Source organism: Hetaerina americana, unplaced genomic scaffold (genome assembly GCF_022747635.1).
Source record: "Hetaerina americana unplaced genomic scaffold, ioHetAmer1.1.p SCAF_6, whole genome shotgun sequence".
Lineage (NCBI taxonomy): Eukaryota > Metazoa > Arthropoda > Insecta > Odonata > Calopterygidae > Hetaerina > Hetaerina americana.
Window position 1 is genome coordinate 79,194,796 of NW_027287205.1, and position 5,320 is coordinate 79,200,115.

Genomic DNA, 5,320 nt, shown 5'->3' on the forward strand with positions numbered 1-5,320 from the left:
TGGTTCTGGATGAATGCCAGGCATAAAAGCTGTCCTTTTTAACGTGCCCTCTCACTAGCTCGCCCCTTCCTCCCTCCCATCCACCTAATTCCGACCTCCTCATAAGAAGAACGGGGGTGCATTAGAGAAGGGAATTTACGAAATGGCGGAGGAGACCAGAAGGGGAGAAGTAGGGAAGACGACGGTTGGGAGGGGGGAATTAGCAGTGAACATTGAGAACGTCGGGAGAGGAGGGACCCCGACGAACGCTCCTGGAGGAGACTGAGACTTTCGTGGTGCAGGGGGAAGGAGACTTATATGGATGGGTAAAAGTTGGAAGATGGATTGCGGAGAAGGGGCAAGTGGGGAGAAGAGGTTTCCCAAATTGGTCCGAGAGGGAGAGAAATTCGTTAGGTGTGCTCGGATTCTCTCTCTCTTTGCGTGGGAAGCCTATCTCAGACCACTCCTATCCATGTATGACTCCTGCTCCAGAATTAAAAATATATGCTCAGGAGCATAATAATGGTCTTTTGCAATGAAAACGGATTCATCCCCGAAGACGAATCTAATACCCGTATTGACAAATAAATCCCACTTTTCACCATATCTACGCTTAGAGTTAAATACAAATTCCCTATTTTTCAAAGGATTATAAATCACCTTTTCATATTGCCCTTCCTAGCACAATAAATCTCTGCAATGCTTATCACTATTTTAAGTAGCAGTCCACCGGTAAGTTTCTGATGAATTCAGGCTTCACACTTTACACTGAGCCTTCACTAACTATCAACAAAATATTCTGAATGTCCAACCTACGATAAACTATTTCACAACGTCCTGTTCCACATTTATATAGCCTCCGATCTACGCGGACCTTCCTCCTTCTAACGACCAGGTGTCCGAGCCATAGGAAACAACGCCTCTTATCAAATATTTGAATAGTATTTTCTTCACATCCTAATTAAGGATCCTGTCAACCACTCCATCCTTTTTGTAAACGTTCTTTGAATTAAAACAATTCATCTTTGAATGTCTCCTTCGCACTATTGTACATATGTGTGAAGGAATAAATTGCTGATTTTATTGCAGTACCTCTCAACAATCGGTTTACTACCCTTTTGCGTTCATAAAGAGAACTATTAAGTAAAACCTTTTTTGAGTGGAATACAGTATCTTTGAGTCGCATCCATGGTAACAATAAAATTTATATCTCCCGTCAATCATGAATTCTGGTATCGCGTGATGAATAAATGGCATTTTTTGGTTCCTATTTGAAGAATGATATCATAGCAGAGCAAAATGTATCGGCCGATTCCATTTATAAATTAATTGGAAGCTGAACAGAGACATTATGGGCAGTATGTTCGTTTTTTTCTTCCTAGATTACCCACTAAAATGAAAGATGGGAAAGCATAAAATACTCCCTCGATCACAGTTACATTATTTTTATTTCTGTGTCAAACAATGGCTACTTTTCCAACCCCGGTTATAAACGAAGAAGGCGGAAAAAAATAAGTGAAATGATCACATCGCGGTTAAATGAGAAAAGATTAATCACGGAATAAAGACCACATTTAAAAGTAATATGGATTTATGAATGTGCATATTTGCAAATATTATCCAAATGGAACTATTCATAATGCCAGTTTGGTTAAAATAAGCAATATTTTGGATTAATTATACATACGTTACGTTAATAAGTGCAGGAATGAACTTTAGCCACAAGCCTCCAGTTTTAAAGAATCATAGGGTTGAAATAACAACAGTTGAAAAAGTACACGTGTTTAAAAAAATTGAAAAATTAAAAAAAAATCCTATGAAATCATGTAGAAACTAAATGGGTAAGCCACTCTTAGCTACAATACCCAAATATGTCATTCATCTTCCAAGGAATAATGCGTCGTTTACTTTCACGTCGTTTTTTTACAATGGAGGTGCAATTAATAAGAACTGAGGGAATTTCTTTTTTTGCAGCCCTAATTGATTTGACACTGACAAATTAAATAACATTCCACATAGATCATAGATATCAAGAATATTAAATCATAGTTGTTGGCGTCGAAGTTCATCCCTACTCAAGACGACAGTACGTACCTCTTCGCTGTAGTCTCCCCTGCCCTGGGCATGGGTCGTCGGTGCTCCCTGATTGCCTATTTTCTCCAGATGGAGAGGATCCTCTCCTATGTATGGAGGATGGTGTACTAGGGTTCTCTACTTGGACTCCTAGGGTTCCTTGTAATTTCAATAGCTGCCCTTTTTCATCCTCAATTTTTTATCTCTTTTATCTGAATCTCTTCAAAATTTATTATTTGACCTCGTTCCGACCAATTATGATCCGTTATGGCAGAGGACTCGTTTTTTAAAACCAGAGTCCTTCGCCAGTCTAGACTCCTCCACTGGACTGAAATACCTTCATTTTCAGCTTGAAACTGAGAAATCTATGAGAGAAATCGTAGAAGGGCACGCTGAAGGACGTGATAATATAAAACCCCGAATTGCAATGGATTTTCCATTAAGTGAGCAGAGATACTTGCTGTAAATGAATGATAATGGTGGAATAATGCCTATGAATTCAAACTTCCTAGGGTACAGGGTTAAAAATAAATGGTAGCATTTTCAAAGTAAATTGGAAGCGTTTATATTACCTATGCATAGAATCATAGAGGGAGATTCATTTACAGAATGAATAAAGTTGCCGAAGGGTCCACCGGGTAAATTAAAAAAAAAGATTGATAAAAGTATTCAATTTGGAAATTTGATTTAAATGGATTTTAAATCTGGATATTATTGTTAAGAAATGAGCGTACATTGGAGGAATTTATGAAATGGGAGGAGATTTGAGAAAGAAAATTGACATAAAGAAAGAAAAATTATCTTACAAATAAAAAAGGTCTTAGACAAGGAGAGAAAATTTAGAGAGGAAATGAAAAATATCAGGAGAAATGAATGGAGAAAATACCATAATGCAGAGGGATAATGACATTCCCGATAGAAGGAGTACACGCCCGGTAGAGGAAGTAAGGGAAGAGCGCTTTTAGGGAGCAGGAAGGCAAGTAAGAGAAACGAAGGAGGGAAGGATGCTGGACAAATTTGAGAACGTTCTCGCGACTAGTAGAAAACAAATGACGTAACAAAATGCAAAAAACTTACCTTATTAGTTATATTATATTGGATGAATAAAAAAAATAAAAATGGTAATCTAAGGGTTCCCTTAAAAAACCGCCATTTATTTTAAGTAATCTTCCTGTTAATAAAGGTTTTGGATGGACACGACTGCGAAACAAATATCTTGTCTTTCCTCACAAAACACAACCCAACATCCGACTCTTTAATAAGTCCCTCTACATCACCATATTCTTCCTTCCCCTCTTCATTCCGTCCAACATCCCAATTCTATTCCTGCCCCTTCCTCGTTTGCCTAATATTCTCCTCTCTATTACAGTCGTTAAAATCCCACTGCCAATCGATATGCTATGCTTCCATTTTTCCTGTTTCCTAAGGATTTCTGACAAAAATCCCCTCTCCGTCCCAACTATGTCCAGCTTTTCCTCATTTCTTTCTCTTTTTGTCTACTTAACCTTACCCATACGTGCATTTCAAAAGCTCCCAATCTATTTATTTATTTATGCATAACCTGCAAACCACCGCCAGGGTGTGTGGCACGGAGTAAATACATGGCAGAATAATTTTACCCGAACATGACCGTTTCGCGGTCGAACAATGTTATTATGATCCCCTATCGTTCGCGGAAAAAATGGCATCTTAAATCTTTCTGTCCTACACTTAATCTCTCTAGATTTATTAGCATGATCTCTCCTACAATGGGTTAAATAAGCAGGGTTTTTCCATACGACCCGGAAACAAAATGCCAAAGCTCTGAGTGGCACACCGACCAGTAGATACAGTTGAGAAAGAGCTAGGAGAAATTCTAAATAGCAGAAAAAAGAGGATGCAGGAAATACTGAGAGGCAATGAGCTTATGAAGACGATTGAGAGAAAGGAGAAATCCTTGAGGGTGATGTAGAGGGAGGAAAATAATATGCGTTTTAGATGAAAGGAAGGGGGGTAGAAGCTTAAGAATGAATTATTATTCAGAGGTAGAGTATTATATTTGACGATATTTGGTATCATGCTCACTTGGGCTTACGAGTGCAGCCATTTGTAGTATCAGGGTCCATAAAAACTCAAACCTAAGCCGATCGCACACGGCCATTAACAATAATGGTTTATGCCTTCCGCCTATCCTTCAATCTTATTGCTTGGACAAATTATCTACGATGCGTAGGTATGCCTTACGTGAGTTAAATAAATGACCACATCATTGAAATGGATATCTAAAGCATTTAAGGTGGGTAAAAATAAAAGAGTGTAGTCAATTCTGCTGGGGTATTATACGATAAACACAAACTATTTAAAGGTAATGCTAATTATATGTGAGCGTACTTTTTCCACATGTTTCTCTGTTATGATGTTCCGCTAACCATATACGACCTCAACCAAGGAGTCATCTAACTCAAAAACTGCCTTTGACGACATGGCTACCAAACTGCATAAGCAAAACTTCAAATATCTAGGAATGGAAACTACTATTTTAAATCATCATTCCTAATTTATTGACTTTAACCCACGGTATTAAAAAGAAATGAGGGATTAGGGAAACATTCATACAGACCACATACTTGTATACTCACCGGAAAAGGTGAATTTGTTTCAATGGGAGTTAAAGGGTGTTGCCTGGTAAGCCGTACTAAATGTAAATCATGTTACAAATAAGTTCATATATTTTCAATCAATTTCTAAATACTACTGGGATGATTTTTCCCACTGAAAAAGGTAGCCATAAAACAAATCAACAAAAAAAGATACAAGTAGATGAAAAATTGCGGCACATAATTCGCTAACGTGACGAGGTGGCCGAGTGGTTAAGGCGTTGGACTGCTAATCCAATGTGCTCTGCACGCGTGGGTTCGAATCCCATCCTCGTCGTAGGTTTTTTGCCGACCCCGAAGGTGGCGGGGCAAAGCCCCTGTCTACCAATGCAAGGGTCGTGGGTTCGATTCCCCCCTGGGTGGGTTTTTTCTCCTATTAGGGCGCTCGTAATTATGTCCAATGATATCACTGTTGATATACCGATGTAAAAGGCCAAAAAATCCGTTTTAACACTGAGGCTAAGTTAGTAAATAGTCTCATCTTTAACCAAGGTACGTAAATTGGATGCTTTTTATTACCCTTAAGATATAAATCAACATATTAGTGCAGGAGGTAAAAAGTGAAAAGAAACGTCAAACACATCATTTCAACTTTTGCAAGCCAAACGAAAGCGCTGTGGTCTATAGTAAAT

At 38.5% G+C, this 5,320-nt stretch overlaps 1 non-coding gene across 1 annotated transcript; it reads left to right on the forward strand.

Annotated features, from left to right (window-relative positions):
• The first annotated feature begins 4,883 nt into the window (after window positions 1-4,883).
• Window positions 4,884-4,965, forward strand: TRNAS-GCU (transfer RNA serine (anticodon GCU)). The gene has a single exon. It is a non-coding gene; the product is annotated as a tRNA-Ser (tRNA).
• The last annotated feature ends 355 nt before the right edge of the window (window positions 4,966-5,320 follow it).